A 22,333-nucleotide genomic window follows, 5' to 3' on the forward strand; every position below is an offset into this window, starting at 1 on the left:
TGAAACAAATTAATTTATATTGATTATATTGATCTGCCGCTGCGCATTTTATTTCCACACAAATATATGTCTGTCTTGAAATATTGGCTGGGCTGCTGTGCGTTTCATTTGGTAATTCTTGACTTGATCTTTCTTTGCATACCGTAACTTCCCTCTAAGCACAATTTGAATTGTATTAAAATAGTTACATTTGTTTCGTTGTTGCTTCACCATGCATGTCTAATAATGACAACTCGCTGGGAGGCGGAGATCGGCATGGGTTTCAGCGATCACGCAACGTTGAACCACACGATAATGTTGCCGTCTCTCTCTGCTTTCTCAATTCTTCGCTTGATATAATTAATACAAATGTCCAATATAACGGAATTCGTTAGCTCATACAAATGTGATTATAACAGACTGCTGTTTAGTGTCGGGCCGACTGCCCACAGAACGGTCTATTTTATTTCAAGTCAGCAGCAGCAGCACGGAGTATCGAGGGACTTATTTTATTTGGAATATAATATTAATAATATATAATATTATGAAGGCCCGGTTAACTCCGGTATGCTTCGCCACTGTTGAACTCAAACAACAAAGGAACAGACTAAGAAACGATGTAAACACCATGATCAAATCGGCAAAAAAAAATCATCAATAACAAAACTCAGGAAAACAAAAACAACTGTGAACTTTGGAAATTACTCAACAACCAACTAGGCTGCAGTAAAAAACTAAAAACCAGATTTTCAAACATCAACATAAAGACAGAAAACACCATCATCACAGACAAGCTGGAGGTCGCCAAGTATTTAAACATTTTCTTTACAAACATAGCCACAACACTGGTTAATAAACTACCCTCCCACTCAGGGCGTTTTGGGGTAGAACACATCCTAGCCTTCTACAAAAACCTAGGGGTCTGCAAAGACGACTTCAAACTCAAAATGGTAACAACAGATGAGGTGCTCAAAAAACTGAGCACCATTCAACCAAACAAGGCCACTGGCAATGACAATATCCCCTCCAAATTCCTCAGAGACTCAGCAGCCACCATCACCCCAGTCATAACCCACATAATAAACCTCTCCATAAAACAGGGCTATGTCCCCAAAGACATGCAAGAGTGACATCCCTGCACAAAAAAGCAGCAAATTAGACCCAGGCAACTACTGCCCTGTTTCTATTCTTACCTCCATCTCGAAAGTCATGGAAAACATTTTCTACAACTTTGTGGAAAAAAAGCTAATCTACAAATTCCAATCTGGCTTCAGAACATCCCACTCCACTGACACATGCCTTCTCTATTTCAACGACCACATCAAACAAGAGGTGGACGCAGGCAAATACTGTGGCATGGTCATGCTGGACCTCCAAAAGGCTTTTGACACTGTCAATCACTCCATTCTGATTGACAAGCTAAAAGCAATTGGTTTTGATAGTTAACAGATGGTGGAGGTAAACAGTACACTACCCCCCCCCCCCTCCCAGTGAGCTGCAGTGTTCCACAAGGAAGCATACTAGGACCGTTACTGTTCCTAATTTATGCAAATGTAATGTCATCAGCTTGTGACTGGAACGTGTTCCTGTTCGCGGACGACTCAGCCCTGCTGGTCTCTGACCGGGACAAGTTGCAGGTTGAAAAAGCCCTCAGCTCTGAACTCGGCAGAATCTGCACCTGGCTAGCTGATAACAAACTATCATTACACCTGGGTAAAACAGAGTCCATTCTCTTTGGATCAAATAACAAACTCAGCAAGGCCAACAGCTTCTCTGTTACAGTGGGTGACAATGTTGTCACAAGGAAAGATGAAATTACATACCTGGGCTCCATCCTAGAGGCAAATCTTTCCTGTGACAAAATGGCAACCAATGTAATCAAAAAAGTCAACCAATGAACAAGATTCTTGTACCGGATCTCCTCTCTGGTAAGCAAGAATACCATGAAGAATCTAACAGGAGCACTCATTCAAGGGTACTATGACTATGCTTGCACCTCCTGGTACCATTGGCCTTCTTGCTGTCTTGTCGTACAGAACTTGTAAGTCGCTTTGGATAAAAGCGTCAGCTAAATGACTAAATGTAAATGTAAATGTAATGTACCAAAGCATGTCTGTCCCACAGTGGTCTGACGACGTCGAGGAGGAGCTACAGGAGTGTTTCAGGTCGACAGACTGGGACATGTTTGAGAGGGTCCATGGAGACGACATTGATGGACTATCCCACTGCATCACAGACTACATCAGGTTCTGTGAGGAGAGCATCATACCCACAAAGAAGGTACGCTGCTTTTCAAACAATAAACCCTGGATTAGCAAGGACATTAAACACCTGCTAAACAGGAAAAAGAGGGCCTTCATGGCAGGGGACACTGAGCAGGCCAGGGCTGTCCAAAGGGAGCTAAAAAAAGAGCTAAGGGCAGCCAAGGACAGCTACAAGGACAGGCTGGAGGGCAGACTACAGGCCAACAACACCAGGGAGGTGTGGGCGGGGGTCAGGAAGATCACTGTTTTCCAAACAGAAGGGCACAGCTGTTGAGGGCCCCCCAGAGCGTGCAAACGAGTTCAACACGTTCTTCAACCGCTTTGACCAGAGTGGCCTCCCCACACCCCTCCCCCCACCCATCGACACCAGCACCAGATCACACCTACCAAGCACCCCACCCCCCCCCCCCACCCACCCACACCCATCAGCACCGGCACCCCACCCCCAACAGCCTGCCTACCACCCCCAACCCTGACGATTACTAACAGCCAGGTCATTAGGCAGCTCTCCAGGATTAGTGTGAACAAGGCCAGAGGACCGGACAACACCAATACCAGGGTGCTCTAAGTATGTGCGGAGCAGCTGGCAGCACCGCTCCAACATCTTTTCAACCTCTCCCTGAGGCTGGAGAGCGTGCCCCAGCTCTGGAAGACCTCCTGCATTGTCCCGGTGCCCAAGAAGGGACGACCCAGCACCCTCAACGACTACAGGCCAGTCACTCTGACGTCACACGTCATGAAGACGTTTGAGAGACTGGTCCTGCAACACCTCAAGCCCCTGGTGCGTGACTCCCTCGACCCCCTGCAGTTTGCATACCAGGCAAACATCGGGGTGGAGGACGCCATCATCTACATGCTCCACAGAGCGTACACGCACCTGGAGAAGCCGCGCAGCTCAGTGAGGATTATGTTCTTTGATTTATCCAGCGCCTTCAACACCATCCAGCCGTCACTGCTAGCGGAGAAGCTCTCCGCGATGCAGCTGGAGCACGGCTTGGTGGCCTGGATCAAGGACTACCTCACTGAGAGGCCGCAGTACGTCAGACTAAAGGACAGTCTGACGTACTGGTGAGCAACACCGGCGCCCCTCAAGGAACTGTGCTGTCACCCTTCCTCTTCACCCTCTACACCTCAGACTTCTGCCGCAACTCAAGCAGGTGCCACCTGCAGAAGTTCTCAGACGACTCCTCCATCGTAAGCTACATCACCGACGATAATGAGGAGGAGTACAGAGCCCTGGTGGAGAGCTTCGTGGGGTGGAGCGACAGAAACCACCTCCAACTCAACACCAGTAAGACCAAGGAGCTGGTGGTGGACTTCCGGAGGGGCAAGGAGAGCCCCCCCCCGATTCCCATCACCATCCGAGGGGTGGATGTGGAGGTGGTGGACTCATATAAGTTCCTTGGGGTACACCTGAACAATAAACTGGACTGGTCGGATAACACAGAGGCCCTCTACAGGAAGGGACAGAGCAGGCTGTTCTTCCTGAGGAGACTCAGGTCCTTCAATGTGTGCAACAGACTGCTGCAGTCATTTTACCAGTCTGTAGTGGCCAGCGTCCTCTTCTATGCTGTGGCATGCTGGGGAGGCTACATCAACTCAAGGGACACCAACAAGCTCAACAAGCTGGTGAGGAAGGCTAGCTCCGTGGTGGGAGTCGAGCTACCTAGACTAGAGGTGATGGCAGAGAGGGGGATGATAAGGAAGCTGGCTGCCATCATGGAGAACCCCTACCACCCCCTCTACGACGAACTAGTCAAGATGAGAAGCTCGTTCAGCCACAGACTCATTCCCCCCCGACACTCAACTAACCGCCTCGGACAGTCCTTCATACCAGCGGCCATCAGGCTCCACAACAGTGGGCAGCGACTAGCAGCCTCCAGGCTCCACAACAGGGGGCAGCGACTGCTACCAGACATTGACCTGGGACTTATAGGAACCCAAGGAGGACAACCTACACTACCTTATGCATACTGCACCTTATGTGACACTGTGAATAATGTGAATATTTTTTTTCAGCTAGTTAGATAGTAAATTATATTGACCTAATTTCCCTAATTGTTTACACTGCCTGTGTTGTTTTTACTACCTGTACCACCCCCCCCCTTCCCCCATGCTGCTATGATGCCTGAATTTCCCCAAGGGGATCAATAAAGGAATATCTTATCTTATCTTACCTCAAAGGCACTAAAAACAAGACTAGAAACATCACAAAACAAACTGGTCAGACTACTGCTTGACATTACTCCTAAAACCCAATTTTGACATCCTAGGATGGCTTAGAGTAAACGACAGAGTACAGCAGCTTGCAATGGGCCTGGTCGCGTGAACATTTAAGGCAACCAACTTGTGTTCAGCTTTTCGTTCAGCGTTTCTCTGATTGGCCACACGGCCACGTGACCGCGCTAGCACATGCCCTTATCCGCGCCCTGCCGCTCTGTGTGTTGTTGCGCCGCCCGTGGCAGAGAGTGACCCGTCGGCCACGCATGCGCATGAGGTTCCCCCAGGTGCTCTGAGAGGTGCTCGTTGTGTTGTTGGTTAATGCCATATCGCCATATCAGCAGTGTGCGTGCGGTTGCTTAACGCCATAACTAACTAACTAACTAACTAACTAACTAACTAACTAACTAACTAACTAACTAATTCAAGATGGACCCTGCATTATATTTATACATTCATATATATGACATAACTGTAGCATATAGATTGATAGGCCAAGTTGTCCTGAAAAAAGAAATTGTATATCACTTAATTTTGCAATACAGGGTTGAGGTTACACACATGTGCGTTGTGCATGAACCTTCAAGTTCCCTGGTGCAAAATATAACATTTTGGCAGCCCATGAAACAAGACAAACAATACAGTAACAGTAAGCCAAATTAATATAATAATAATCTGGTCAGCAGCCTCCCTCCACTGATGTAGCGTGATTCAAACCCCCTCAATGTGCAGTTTCTAGTTAATGAGTCAGCAGCCTCCACTGATGTACAGTGACGAGTTAATCTGGTAGTTGGTTTATGACGTTAAAAACGCAAAATAACATATAACGTTACAGCGTACAGTTTCTAGTTAATCAGTCAGCAGCCTCCACTGATGTACAGTGACGCGTGAATCTGGTAGTTGTTTTATGACGTTACAAACGCGAAATAACATTATACATTATATAACGTTACAATGTACAGTTTCTAGTTAATCAGTAAGCAGCCTCCACTGATGTACAGTGACCAGTGAATCGCGTAGTTGTTTTGATAACTGCGTTGTGTATTTGCGTGATTCGATTCGGACAAAGATTACAGCTCCGCATTTCATTCATTTCATTTGGGACCTCTGCAGCTCGCAAGGAACTCTGCCGCACTCGCGGCAAAAGGGGGCAGGGGGGTCGTGGCCAATCAGAGAAAAGCTGAACACAAGTTAGTTGCCTTAAATGTTCACGCAGCCTGGTCTACAAGATACACTATACCACCAAGATACCCATGTACATGTCGAAATACTTCCCAAAGGTCAGTGAATTCCACGACCACAACACCAGAGGGAGTTCCACAAATCATGTTCAACCCAGATTCGGCTCAAACAAGGGACTAAACAAGTTTCGCAATTATGCCACAACAATGTGGAATGCCCTACCCACAGCCATAAAATAATGTGAATCCCTACCCACCTTCAAAACTGCCCTCAAAGAGCACCTATGGGAGGCAGCAATTCGAAACTGGCCCCTGTAAATGTCCAAAACCCCCAACCCCCTCCTAATGTACAGTCCTCCCCCTTGAATGTATATATTTTCTGTTACGATCTCTGTTAAACAGTACTGTATATTTGTATGTCATGTATGTCATAAATGTCATGATACATATCTGTATATCTGTATGTGTAAGTCATTATCAATTGAAAATTGGGGATCCTGATGTAAACAAGATGAAAGTCTTTCTCTGGTCTGCATCCCCTTGTCAATATAAAGATAAGATATTCCTTTATTGATCCCCTTGGGGAAATTCAGGCATCATAGCAGCATGGGGGGGAGGGGGGGAGGGGTACAGGTAGTAAAACAACACAGTATACAGGTAGTAAAAGACAACACAGGCAGTGTAAACAATTTGATCAATATGGTCAATATAATTTACTATCTGACTAGCTGAGGAATATTCACATTATTCACAGTGTCACATGAGGTGCAGTATGCATGAGGTAGTGTTATAATTTACTATCTACTGAGTATACATTAATCAAAGTACCAGGGTAGTCTACTTTGTCCCCCTTGGGTTCCTATAAGTCCCAGGTCAATGTCTGGTAGCAGTCGCTGTCGCTGCCCCCTGTTGTGGGGCCTGGAGGCTGCTAGTCGCTGCCCACTGTTGTGGAGCCTGATGGCCGCTGGTATGAAGGACTGTCCGAGGCGGTTAGTTGAGTGTCGGGGGGGGATGAGTCTGTGGCTGAACGAGCTTCTCATCTTGACTAGCTCGTCGTAGAGGGGGTGGTAGGGGTTCTCCATGATGGCATCCAGCTTCCTTATCATCCCCCTCTCTACCATCACCTCAAGTCTAGGTAGCTCGACTCCCACCACGGAGCTAGCCTTCCTCACCAGCTTGTTGAGCTTGTTGCTTATGCTGCTTACAATACTTTTTTGGATATCTATCGGACACTTTACGATAGGCACTGCCCAATGGTTCAACATAAACAAAGAAGTAATGACAATAGAAAACCATGGATAACAAAGGGGTTAGAGAATGCATGTAAAAAGAAAAACAAACTGTATAGAGATTTTATCAAATGTAGAAAAAAGGCTGCTGAAACTAAATACAAAGTGTATAAGAATAAGTTAGTATTCATTATGAGACGGGCCAAGAAAGATTATTACAATAGATTGTTAGGCGAAAATAAAAATAATATAAAGGGCACATGGGACATTCTAAATAAGGTAATGGGAAATAAATCAGCGTCCATAAAAATGCCTAGCCATTTCATTAGTAATAGTAAGACTATAAAAAACATGAATGAGGTGGTTAATGAATTCAAAATTTTTTTTGTGAATGTGGGGCCAAATTTGGCAGATGCCATTCAAAAACACGATGAACCATTACAGGAAGGATGGAGAGGAGATAGTAAAGTACTGCAGTCTATGTTTTTAGGAAATGTCAGTGAAGCAGAAATCATGTCCATTGTATTAAAGTCAAAGAATAAGACATCCATTGACAGTGATGGGATAGATATGATTATAGTGAAGAAGACAATTGATTGTATAATCAAACCTCTCTGTTATATTTGTAATCTTTCTTTTCAGACAGTTATTTTTCCAGACAGGATGAAGGTAGCAAAAGTGATCCCACTTTACAAAGTAGGAGATAAGCACAGCTTCACTAACTATAGACCAGTGTCATTGCTCTCACAGTTCTCGAAAGTGCTTGAAAAACTGTTTTCGCATAAGTTAGATGGTTTTGTGGAAAAGAATAAACTGCTGAGCGAAAGCCAGTATGGCTTTAGGCAAAACAGATCAACAGCGACTGCCTTAATGAATATTATTGAAGAAATAACAACAGCAACAGATAAAAGGAAATTAACAATAGGGGTGTTTATTGATTTAAAAAAGGCATTTGATACCTTAGATCATAATATTCTAATTTCCAAATTACGTTCATATGGTGTGAGAGGAATGGTTCTTGAATGGTTGAGTAGTTATCTCCACAATAGGCAACAATATGTGCAGTTGGCAGATGTCAAATCTGAGCTCATGAAGATTGAATGTGGGGTACCGCAAGGTTCGGTTTTGGGGCCCAAACTCTTTCTTTTATATATTAATGATATTTGTGATGTTTCAAAACTATTACAGTTTGTCTTGTTTGCTGATGATACAAATTTTTTTTGTTCTGGAAATAATTTAAAGGAACTAGCTGAATATATTGTGTATGAAATGACAAAGCTAAAGAAATGGTTTGATGTAAATAAGCTATCACTGAATCTGAAAAAAACTAAATTTATGATTTTTGGCAATCGAAAACTAGATGAAAATATAGTACTGACCATAGATGGAGCTGATATAGAGAGAGTTAATGAATTTCGTTTTCTTGGTGTGATTATGGATGATAAATTAACATGGAAATCGCACATAGCACACGTTAAAAAAAAGATGTCCAAGAGTATTTTTGTTATGAATAAAGTAAAGGATGTGTTAGAGTATGAGGCAATGAGAACACTCTACTGCTCACTCATCTCACCTTATATCAGTTATTGTGTTGAAGTATGGGGGAATACTTATGGGACAAATATAAAACCATTATATATACTACAGAAGAGGGCTGTACGAATCACACATAAAGTGAGTTATCGAGAACACACAAATATATTATTTATTAAATCTAGAATAATTAAACTTGAAGACATGGTTAAGTTTCAAACAATGTTAATTATGTTTAGGGCAAGAAATAATACACTGCCAGAAAAACTACAAAATCTTTTTCATTTAGAAAGTGAGTTTAGTAGGAGAAAATACAATTTTAAACATCAGTTTGCACGTACCACACTTAAACAGATGTGTCCTTCAGTTATTGGTGTAAAGTTATGGAATTCTCTCCATAGCGAGCTTAAGGGATGTAACAGTGTTTATCAATTCAAAAAAATTTATAAAAAAAAAATATTTAGTCAGTATGAAAATCAAAATGTGATCTGAATAGTGAGATCTTTTTTTTTCTCTTCTCTTTCTTTTCTTTTTTATTCTTTATCATTATTATTATTATTTAAATTTTTCTTGTTTAACTGTGGATTGTGTTTCTTTTATAATGGTATAAATGATTATTTGTGTAAATAAGGTTATACGCCGACCATTAAGAAACTACATGTTAGTTTAGGAATAAGGGGCAGGTAATTATAAGATTTATTCTTCTTCCTGCTCCTTTTGTCCATGGAATGGCTATTTATGATTTTTTAATGAAGAAACTATGATTGTATTATTCCATGTGGCAAATAAAAACTCTGAACTGAACTGAACTGAACTGAACAATTGTGTGTATGAGCCGTACTGTATTGTACCCATTCTGCAATCTGTTAATAAAATGTTCAATCAATCAATCAATCAATCTAGCTCCGAGGCTAGCTGCGGCCTCCTCTAGCTGGCTTGTAGCTAACGTCGAGCTAGCCCATGAACCAGAGCCCCCTCCCACCTTTGTTTACCCAGAGGAGAGGCTTGTATGAGGCAGAGGGGCATAGAGGAAGATAAGGCTCGAGGAAGAGAACGGGGTAAGTTTGAATAGAAATTTTAACACAAACATTAAATCATTTTATGAATTATATGTAATACAAAATAATTAATTAAAATAAAATGTAACTGTATTATATTTAGTTTAATTCATTCATAACTTTTGAACAATATATGCTATTTCTAATCTGCACCAGCTGTTCTATATTGCACACAAGATTGTCTACATTCCATACACTATACTTTTTCTAATCCAATGTCAGTAAAGGGGTTGAAAATTAAATTTGTATCTTGAAGTTCAAGTTCAACAAGTTCAAGTTCAACTACATATGATGAATAATAACAATAATAATGATGATAATCATACACATATTTTATATCATTAGAAAGCCCTAGTTGTTAGCTTCAAAGTAGTGCTGTCAGGCGATTAAAAAAAATTATCTAATTAATTACAGGATTTGTAATTAATTAATCGAATTAATCACATTTTAATCGCATAACCATTTTAGGCCTGATATTTTATATTCTATAATCTATTTCAAATTGCATGTGTCCGGGTGGCAGAATTCAGTACTGTATCTACAAAACCTTCTGTTTAATCATCTTCCCTTTATTCATTTGCTTAGATTGTTCAGGTCTGGTCAATTTTAGCATGGTGTTATTTACAGTAAAAAAAAATCTTTTTAAATGATTTATTGATATTCTCATTTGGTTCATTACAATTTACTCAAGCCTAGTAACAGACACAGTATTGACACTGGGAATACATTTCCTGAGATCCATAGATGTCCCTAGAATCAGATACCAAGAACATGCAAATGGACCATTTAAAAAAAGGTTTGTAAACTGTGGTACAAGGTAGAAGTGCCGACAAAGGATCAATGGATAGAGTTGGTAGAGGGGATACAGGAAATGGAGAGAATCACACATCTGCTGAGGCTGCAAGAAGAAAAATTTGAATGGAAATGGGGAAAATGGGAAGAATACAGGAGGGGAAGTAACGACATCACAGAGGTTTGAAAAGGATACAAGGAAATGAATAAAAATGTAAATAAATAATGCAAATGTAGAATGGACCGAAGGACCCATGTCACACTTTTTCTTTACTCATTTTTGTCTATTTGTTTTAATGTATGTACTGTGTATTGTCTATGAATGTTGTCTATGTATGTTGTTGAAAAAATGAAAATAAAAATGTAAGTTTAAAAAAAGAAAAAAGTTTGTAAATGTTTATTCTACGTTATTATGGAATGAATGAGATAAAAAAAATGTAAAAAAGTGTAATACATTTTATTTTATTAAATCTTTCATTTTAATTAATTTTGAGTACATTTTCATAACGCGATAATTTGCGGTGTAATTAATTAATCTAATTAACGCGATAAACTGACAGCCCTACTTCAAACTGGTACCAAATATGATGTACTTTGACATACCCAGTAACTAATAATCTATCACAAGCCGTTCAAGTTCATACATTTTATAACTGGGCCTGGGCGGAGTAAGAGGGTTAAGCATTTTATGAGCAAATGGATTAATTCTATCAAGCGGAGAACTGAGCAAAGCCTTTATTTACCAAACTCAACTTCAAATATTTTTCGAATTATCTAGAAAATAAACGAAAAACCTAATTATATCATTAAAAAGTGCTCAAATACTTTATGCAACGTGATAAACCTGACTGCGAGCGCATTCACGCTGTTATTCGAGGGGCTCACAGCTCTTTTATAATCACAGGATAGTGGATAGGACAAAAACAGAATCAGAATTAATATATTCATGTATTTAAAATTTTAAGCATTTTATGAGCAAACAAAATTCATTAGAATTCATCTTGATCTGCGAGCATTTGCACTGCGAACACAAGCTGAGAACACAACACTCGGCACCAGCTTTCTCCCCTCCCCTTTTCCTAGAGACGAAAGGTAGCCTTGTGTAACCCGAGAACCCCTACTGGTTGATACCGTTAATATGGCATCCACCGGAAACCACTCGACAGGGGTAAACCGTCCTAAGGGCTACATCTGTATCTTGTATCTTAGGTGATATCCCATGTTTTAGCTTTGTTCTATCTGATATTAACCCTTTTCCCGCCAATCACGTCGTACAACGGGTTTCAAGTTCATGCGAATTCTGCCAATAACGGCGTACGACGTGTTTCAAGTTCATATTTCATATTTTCGTCATGGTATTCATATTTCACTCACAGAGCCTTGTCATATGCTGCAGGAGCCATCAAAACTCTGCAACGCTTTAATACTGCCACCTGGTGGCTGATCGGCGAGTTGCAACCGGAAGTGGATCTCTTGTGATCCCGGTGGGTCTGCCTATTATCGTCACGGGACTCAATACACACACCGTGGATATGGATCCGTTGCCATAACTCAATAATCCACATGATTTGGGCATATATTAGTATTATACAAACCGGAACTGGATCGCATCGATCCACATCACATAACTGGGATCTGTTTGCTCCACCCTCATCGCCCAACGGTACGAGGAGACTGACGTGAGTTTCAGCGTTTTTCTTTATCATTTTCTATACAAACTGCTCTGATCTATATATCACCCATACTACATAAATCATTTAACGTCGGTCACGGAATTATAAGCAACCTTAACGTTTAGGACCATGTACAGTTGAAATTTTTAATATAACGTTGATCGGTATCAAACGGCATTTGATAATCTAATATATGCATTTATGTTTATATCTCACGTTCTAGGAAATACTGCAGAAAACGATAAAAACATATTTATACTCTAGACGGTATTTTCGTATGAATGTGTGAATGAAAAAGTCAACCGTTCCTACATCCTGAACGATAGCTAATCGATGTTGAATGGGCCATAGTAATGTCAATTTAGCAAGACAATTAAAAAGGTTATAGCCCTGCAAAGAAGGTGAACATCTCCATAGACTTACAGTACTGGCAGAGAATGGTTTAGGATGATCAAAGTGGTGGCAGAGAATGGGTTAAGGTATTCTAACTGTCTTGTTTATTTTAACAAATGATGGCAACCTCAATGATCTCAAGAGTTTTAAATAAAGGTTTGATGATGATTGATATTCTTCATCTTTCTATCGTTTAGACAACAGTTGGTCCTCAATCAACTGGAATAAAAAAAAAAAAGCTAATTGTGTGAATACACACAGTCACACACACACACACACACACACACACACACACACACACACACACACACACACACACACACACACACACACACACACACACACACACACACACACACACACACACACACACACACACACACACACACACACATACCCCAATAGAATCACATCCTTTGTTCAAATTGTATCTCCCTCTGCTTCACTGCATAAGCTCCAGGTTGCTATGATTCAACTCTCTCCTGTGAGAATGTTTGTGTGCGTGTGTGTTTGTGATTGTGTTGTGTTTGCTGATCTGACTCACTCCTCTTGTGGCTAACAGAGATTCTAACAGAGATTCTGCTGACTCCAATATTGCAGCTTTAATCATTGCATGTGTGTACGTGTAGGCATGCATATGTTTGCATACGTGTGTGTGTGTGTGCACGTGTGTTTGTTTGTGTGTGTGGGGGTATGTATGTGTTTGTGTGTGTGTCTGTGTGTGTGTGCGAGTGTGCATGAGTGTGTGCTGTGTGTATGTGTTGATGTGTGTTGTCATTACCAGTAAATTGAAGGAAGGTGAACTCTGGCCAGTAGATAATAAACATCAGCGTCCACATCTACACCACATCAGACCACGACACTCTCTAGTCTACCTCATATAACTGCAATCGCCTATAGAAACCAGTGGGGGGGGGACATTTTGTAATAAAATAAAGGTGTAATAAAATGTAATGTACAGAACATGGAAAGGTGAAATAAAATACAATACAGAAAATATGAGTCAGTGTAATAAAATCCTGAAAAACCGAGTGAAAAATCATATCCTTGTAAAGTGTGTTTTATAAATGCCCAATAAAAAAATCAAGGTCCTTCAATAAACGTCTACTGTCAGACCCCATATAAATGTACCACATCTGTCCAGAAACAGACCCTGAATAAAAGAGTATTGTTGAACACATAGGAAGCCATGAGGCAGACTGTGTACTATCATTGCCATCCTGTCTCTAGAATCAAATCAGGTGCTGGATACACTTCATATCTATACAATACACCCACTGCTGCCACACAGTTAAAGGCAAATTCACTATTGTGAAACTACTAGTTTAATTACATGTAGTTAAACTACTGTGAAACTACTAGTTTAATTACATGTTGTTAAACTACTCCCCCAACACTGAACTTTCCACATTACTGCCACTTAGTGGAAAGAGGGGATCAGTAACCTCACTGCAGAGTAAATCAGAGCCTCTACGTGGCGGTGTACACATGATTACCCCTATGCACATTGTAGAAGAAGATCATCTGACTCAAATGGTTGTCAGCCCATTCTCCACTTGCACAACCTGAAAGTAGGCACTTCCGGCTGACTTCCGGTTGCGAATGGTCCTTCCTGTCCCATCCAAATACATTGGTTTTAGCTACTTTTCTCCCCTTATTTAAACAACTTTGTCGTCACAGAGAGGCAATGAAACGTTTGTATTATTATAGTATAGAATGTATTTAATAAGCAAACGTTTGTCAGCAGGGTTTTTGGGCTGTATTTCATGTAAAAACGTTCACTGTTAGTTTACTTGCTCACGCTAATTAAGGCTAATGCTGGCTAACAGAAGCTAGCGCAAGAAACGACGCCGCAAAGTATTGTTTATAGTGCATTTCTTGCCACCTTATAGCATTTGTACATTTGTATGACAGTCTATAATGCTCCCGTGAGGTTTTTCCTGACGTTTTGGTAATGATTTTCACTATAAAATCATATTTCTAAATGACAGGAAGTTGATAAACTGGCCGGAATAGCTTTGAGCTAACGATCTTTGCCGATGCATTCCATTCTAAACGTAACGTTAGTTGTTCAAAACATTACCTGTCTATATAATTTGTTCCTCAACGTTATATAGACAGGTCATGTTTTGTAAACTAACGTTATGTTTAGAATGGAATGAATACATGGGTCGGGAAAGATAGTTAGCTCAAAGCTAATCCGGAAGGGCAGCTAACAGTAGCTACTGTCTGTAACTGTGATGCATTTTCTGTTTGCAGTCTAGTATTGCTAGTGCAACAAGTTTTATTTGAGGTTCATAAGAGTACATTGTACAAAGCAATTGTTGGCTCATTAGTTTGTGATTCACATGCACTAAAATTCACCAGAATGCTGCCTTTGTAACAAAAAAAATCCGGGTGGGGGACCCCCAGACCCCCCGCTTAAAAAGTGGCCTGATTGGGACTATATTTCGCGCTATATCTCCCGGTATGAATTATTTCCCCAGTCCGGCCCTGTGTGTGTGTGTGTGTGTGTGTGTGTGTGTGTGTGTGTGTGTGTGTGTGTGTGTGTGTGTGTGTGTGTGTGTGTGTGTGTGTGTGTGTGTGTGTGTGTGTGTGTGTGTGTGTGTGTGTGTGTGTGTGTGTGAGGTTCGCGCCGACCAAAGTACGGAGAAGCGATTTTTCAGACGCCACTTCTCTTTGTGCATAAGGACACATATAATATCGATAATCTAGCGTTTATTTGAAAACGATTCATAAATCAAGTGACAAATGGCATGATTTCTAAGGAAATACATTTAAGCTCGATTTGCTGGAGTTTATTGAGATGAGACAGAACGCTCTAGAAATATATTGATATTCATCACGGTATGAAAAAATTATCTGTTGTGTGCATGTTGACTGAAAGCAACTCATTGACGATCACTGTGTTATTTAGATCTATTGCTATTATATTTGATATGTTTTAAGTACTTGCAAATAAGTCCTATTCTCCATTGGATATAGCGTTGGCATGGAAGGGCCATCAGCAGAGGGCGCTGTTGGCCCGGAATGAGTTAATCTTGACATTTACATTATAACTACATTGCAAAAATGTATCTTATCAAGTGAACATATCTTGTATTTGGTACAATAAGTCTATTGAGTAGAATTATCTTGAATTATCTTATCCCACTAGCAGATAATTTAGGAAAACAAGATTAACATTTTCTTAAAACAAGATTAAATTGATCAAAATCAAGAAAGAAATAAGCAAAATTCTACTCAATATTGGACTTATTTTTGTAAATATGCAGCTACCTGGGCCTCCAGAGCACTAGTGTCAGTGGACACACCAAAAACATCCTAGCAAATTCACACACACATGACTCCATGAACATGAATAACCTAGAATCTCGAACAATTCTAAGGTATAGTTACTTTTAAGTTATTTCTCCGGCAGTGTGCGCAAATATGGATTCCGGCAGAGTGCGCGCAGCACAGCACCGCTGTTGAATCTTTTTTCAGGGGAAACACTGAGCAATATAAATGGATGTGTAGCAAGAGCTTTTTTCACAGCTATATGTTGTTATTAATAAAACCATTCATAGGTTTTGTTACAAATTAAACTGTAGGTGCTATAGATAACATTATTGTGTAGAGTAAAAGATTAAGTATACATCCACAGAGCTTTTAGAAAGGTGTAATTGCTTTCCCCCCCATGAAGATATTGATTAATCAATTCATCATTTTTGTGCAGGTCCAAAATTAATGTTGTTGTTTACATCATGTGTGCATGTGTAGCACGGTGGATTATCCCTGCTTTATGGGAGTGGTTGTACACAGCCACCTGGTAGCGAGAACGCAGCAGAGCTGAGTCCAGCTGGGTCCCCGACTGTAGGCCAGGAATGTTGAAGTGGAGGTCGAGCAGCAGGAGTGGATGGGGCCTAGGATTCACTGACCTAGGAATGGTACTCTGGTCCTTCTTGCCCTCCAGTGTGATCAGCAGTAGCTCCCCACACACCCACACTTCCCCCAATACTTCCTGAGCCCTCCCACACCCGATGGCAGTAAGATGGATGATATATTCGCTCCCCAAAGCAGTACTCTTCCTTAATGATGAGTGGAGACCTTTCACAATGAACTATAGGCAGGGGGTGGGGAAAGGGTTAAACAATAATGAGCATTACTTGGAGAGAAAAGGGTTAGACAAAATGCACATTAAAGACACACACACAGTGCTCCAATTTACGTCTCTTTTACTGAAGCTTATACACGTTACACGTTATCGCATACCTATCAAGGCTACTTCCACACTGGGCACCTAGTGCTCTCGCTTTATATTACAGACACAGTAATGACATCTTCCCTTTAAGGGTTATCTACTGCTCCGCTTCGCTGTAGGTGGGGAACAGGGTAGAGAGTAAAGGAGTTCAATGGGAATTTTTATAAAGAACCACACGTTATTAGTACACCCAAAAGAAATTGACAGTGGGCCCACGTTAGCAAATAAAAGTCCTATCTACAGCCGGCTTTTCCCCAAAACAATAAATGGTCGGGGCGCCCCTAGACACTGCTGCCAGCGTTAGTTCAAAGCACCGTTTATCTTCGCTTAGAGAGTCTGCGCCACACAAATGGAAATGTCTACCGATAAAGTTTCAGCACTCGGAGCGCCACTGTACGGGCCTGCTCTCACCACCAACTGTCCGTGTGGTAAGATGGCCGTCGGGAGATTCCGCGATAACAGGCAGCGGGGCGGGGTAGACGCTGGGCAGGTGACTGCTGGGGTAATGGCTTGGAGGGGCTGGAGGAGCGTGCAGTGTAGTGACGTCCGCTGCTGGGCTGAAGAGGTGGCCGACACGCGGGCTAAACTGTGGTGCTAGCCTATAACTGAAGCTAAGCTGTGGGTCGTGGTGAACCCCCTGTCATGACGCCTATACACAGCTAACGCAAGGTGGACAATAGCTACCACCTTGTCTTCGGCAGTCGCTCGTCTGCTGGTTCATTCACAATGTCTCTTCCGCATTAACCAAACGCTAAACTATCGCATACTTCTATAATAACCCGCTTTGTAACTGAGTTTATCTCTCGCATGCTGAATCTCCGGAGCTCCCGTTCCGTGCGTCCTCCTCCCTCTGTGGAAAACGATGACGAGAAAGCCCCTCCCTCGGCACCGCGCTCTGAACCCATCCTTCTTCACCTGTGTCTCCCTGCCCAACGTGACCACCAGCGCCCCTGGCGGCATCCTGTCCCACTATGAAGTGTCAATGTTAGGATAGGGAGAATCAAAGAGATCAGCCAGTTAAGTGTCAATCAGTGGCGTCGTTAGCCCTGGGCTTCCGGGGCTTTAGCCCTGGGCTTCCGGGGCTTTAGCCCCGGATGTTTTTCTCCTAGCCCTGGATCAAAAAAAAAGAAAAAAGATTTTTTTTTTTTTTTTTTGATGGCAGCATCCCCATAGTCTGTGCTGAATGTTTGTTAGTGTTTGGTATTTTTATTTGGTTTTTAGTACTTTTAAACATCGATTTTTAGCAAGTAGTAGTTTTCATTTGATCCTATATAATTTTTTCATTCACCGATTTGTGGACTTGTTTTTTAGTGTCTTGAAAGGCGCATTATAAATCAAATGCATTATTATTATTATTATTATTATTATTATTATTATTATTATTATTATTATTATTATTATTATTATTATTATTATTATTATTATTATTATTATTATTATTATTATTATTATTATTATTATTATTATTATTATTATTATTATTATTATTATTATTATTATTATTATTATTATTATTATTATTATTATTATTATTATTATTATTATTATTATCATCATCATCCAGGAGGGAAAAGACACCTTGGATAGTAGGGACTGCATCTCTGCCTGTCCTGGCCAGGAAACACTTTGCAACTGTGATCTCCTCTGGCAGTAGTTGGATATTGTAATGTATGGCGAGGGGTTGCAGCAATTCCACTGAGAGAAACTGGTCTGAGGCTGGATAACATGCCTGTATGCCTCTCATACGTTGTTCTCCAACTCACGAGAACCTGCTCTCAAGCTCTTGCAGCATTCTGTCGAGGACTGGATAGAACAGTCTCTGTCTCAGCTGATCTCCATGAGGTCTGAGCTTGTGCCACAAGATGACTCAACTACATACTCATCCATCCTTTTCTGCTTCCTCCTTTGGCTGGTAGTATGTTCCTCAATCCCAAGGCCATTACATATGGCCTTTGTCCTGTCATATATGTCCACTGCCATCTCTGAGGTGCGATAACCTTTGAGTGTGTCCTGCACTGTGCTTTTAAATAGTACAGATACGTAGGTATTGAAGATGTGCACTTTAACGCAGCAGCACCTGGAGCCATCCATACCCATGTCCAGTGTCCACTGACAAAGACATGCTCATGATACTGTGATAAACTATAATAAGCTTTAATCGAACCCTGGTTCATTTCCTCGGATAGTCCGGTTGGTTTGGGGTGGTGTGAAAGCTCATTCACTCTTGCAAGTGAACCCTGCTGCGGTTAATTTGAGATGTGAATGCAAAGCAGACCAAAGGCAGGAAAAGACCCCAAAATCTAATATTTTTTTTATGAGAAGACTGAAACATTATGTATATAATTTTTTCGATTGCTTAAGCACGATTTTGAAAACAGGGCCCGGTGTTTCAAAACACTACACACAATTAGCACAACCACACACACAATTATCAGAACACTTCAGATCCTTTGCTAAATTAAACACAAACTATACACTAATTTATAAAAACGACATTTTGTTACCACACACGTTTCATATGACTTAATTCTGTTTGAACCAGTTACACAATGCTGTGCTTAACCTAAAACACATTTAGCAATTCTACTTCTCAGTGATTAGAGTACTGTAAGTGAAGTACACAGAGAATGTGCAAATAATTAAACAATAAATTCACCAAACACTACACAAGCCCAATGCTGTAGAGACTGATGAAAATATAATTTATTTATCTCCATATACCCAAATCAATGATGCAGACTGATGAAAAAAAAATTCTCTCCATATACCCAGATCAATGATGCAGACTGATGAAAATAAAAATGTTCTCTCCATATAACCAAATCAGTCAACATTTCAACATGGAGAATCACAACAAAACATGTCCCAGTTTTCATGCTACTACAGTGTGCATAACACAGTAAGCTCAGCAAATATCAGACAAACATAAAATAGTGTATCCAGTACAGGTTAAAATTACAGTAAAACACTAACAAAAATAGAAACAATTTAAATAGAGTACAGAAAATACTAGACATTATCTCTTTGCCTAGCTGGATCTGGCAAGATATTATTTTGTTGTGATTCTGCATGTTGACATGTTGACTGATTTGGGTATATGGAGAGAAAATGTATATTTTCATCAGTCTGCATCATTGGTTGTCTTGTGTAGTGTTTGGTGAATGTATTGTATATTTTCACGTTCTCTGTGTACAGTACTTCACTCTCCTTCCATTTTGGTTGAAGGCAGGTGAACTCACCTGCTGCATTTTTATAGTGCTTAAACCTGATTGGTGTATCTACAATTAAGCAATGGTGTGTTTGTGAATCTGATTGCTGTGTTTAACCAATTGGCTCATATGTGTGGTAATTTGACATTCTACGTGTAATGTAATGCAAGTGTGTTTAGTGTTTTGCAAATCACTGTGTGTATTGTTTTGCAAAAAGTGTGAGGCTGACTTTGTGCTTATAGGGGTGCAAATCTGGGCCTATGTTTTGCTCCTTGAGTGTAAGGTTTTGATAATTGTGTAATATTTTTGATTTGAGTGTTTAAGCAATCGAAGAAATGTGTAAAGACTAGAGATTAACTGTTTATTTATTTTGTACATAGGCTGTGCATAATGTTTGTTTGTTTATTTGCTTATGTGTATGATTCTTAACTGTGTTTTTATTTTGTTATTGGTGTATATGTGTGTATGTATGTATTCAGATTCAGATTCAGACAACTTTATTGGTCCCGCGTGGGGCAATTCATATTTGCAGCTTACAAGCAACAAAGACAAACAAACAACAAAACATCTCAACGACAGCACGGCAAATAAAAAGAGAAACACTCCATGTGATACAATCCAGCAATAAAAGTAAAAGTAAAAACAGACAACCAAGTGCAAAAGGCTACTTAAAATGACTACTGTCTGTGTTTAAAAGTCTGATAGCCGAGGGGACAAAAGATTTGGCGTAGAGGTTGGTCCTACTTGGTGGGACGTCATAACGGCGGCCAGAAGGCAACAGTGAAAACCGCTGAGACAGAGCGTGGAGGGGTTGATTTGTGATGCTCGTCCCCTTCTTGACCACCTCGTCCGTCCAGAGAGAACATAGGTCTCTCTGTTTTACTCCAATTATTTTGGAGCACACTTTCACAATATACTGTAGGCTGTTCCTATCTTTAATGGACAGGCCACTGAACCAGCAGATAAAAGAAAAAGTTAGGAGGCTTTCAATAAAAGAACTATAAAAGTGCTCAGGATCTTCGCACTAACATTAAAAGAGTTCAGCTTTCTCAGTAGGTAGATCCTCTGCTGACCTTTTTTAACAATAGACTCTGTATTTAGGTTGAACTTCAGTTTACAATCAAACACAGTTCCCAGGTATTTGTACGATTCAACAGTCTGGACGTCCTCATCGTGAATTACACTAGCTACACTGGCTTGATGATCGGGGTTGTGTCTGAAGTCAATTATCATGTCCTTAGTCTTAGAGACATTGAGGTCCAAGTAATTCTCATCACACCAATTCACAAAGTCGTGAAGTACAGGTCCATATATATATGTATGTATGTATGTATGTATGTATGTATGTATGTATGTATGTATGTATGTATGTATGTATGTATGTATGTATATGTTATATGTATATTTGTACCCTCGTTGGGGCCTCTTGGACCATATCAATGTTTTATCTGGCTAAATAAAGGTTAAATAAATAAATAAGAAACTGATGATTTGGTCCTGTTAACTTTGAATTTTCTATGGGGACTGCCCATATCCCTCTCATGGACCTGGACCTCACTTTAAAAAACTCGAATCTAGTTATTCAGTATTCATCTCTAATTACTCTAATATTGCGTATTTCTGTGTGAAAAAAAAAGCCCCCCAATTTCTAACCCAAAAAACGCCCCTGGTGTCAATGTCAGGATAGGGATGATCAAGAGCGGTCGGCCGGTTACACAACGTCCTCGCGAACACATGCAGGGAATGCAAAGAATTAGCGTTAGACACATTGAATAATAGTCAGTCATTTTCAGGTGTCTACACATGTATCCCCTCCCTACTTCCCATTCCCCCATGTGGAATGCACCTGATTGACTCCATTACATCCGCACTATGATTATGGTACTGTAAATCAGAGCCATTTTATTGCACTGCACTATTGCACTTTTATGCTAATCTTACATCAATTATTATGATTATTGTACTGTACATATTTTATTGCACTGCTTTTCTATTTTATACTCATTTTAAATGAGCACTTTATGCATTGCTTTTATTTAGTCAATTCTCTGTTAATTTTATGCCAATTCTATGCTCATGCCTATGTCTATTTTATGTCTACATTATTGCTGTGAAGAACGTTGGGCTGCAATTCTCTTATGAACAGTGTTACACAAATAAAGTGTATTATTATTATCATTATTATTATTATTATTATTATTATTATTATTATTATTATTATTATTATTATTATTATTATTATTATTATTATTATTATTATTATTATTATTATTATTATTATTATTATTATTATTATTATTATTATTATTATTAATATTATTATTATTATTATTATTATTATTATTATTATTATTATTATTATTATTATTATTATTATTATTATTATTATTATTATTATTATTATTATTATTATTATTATTATTATTATTATTATTATTATTATTATTATTATTATTATTATTATTATTATTATTATTATTATTATTATTATTATTATTATTATTATTATTATTATTATTATTATTATTATTAATATAGCACCTTTAAACCAAAAGACAA

This window comes from Notolepis coatsorum (genome assembly GCF_963971535.1).
Source record: "Notolepis coatsorum genome assembly, chromosome: 14".
Classification (NCBI taxonomy): domain Eukaryota; kingdom Metazoa; phylum Chordata; class Actinopteri; order Aulopiformes; family Paralepididae; genus Notolepis; species Notolepis coatsorum.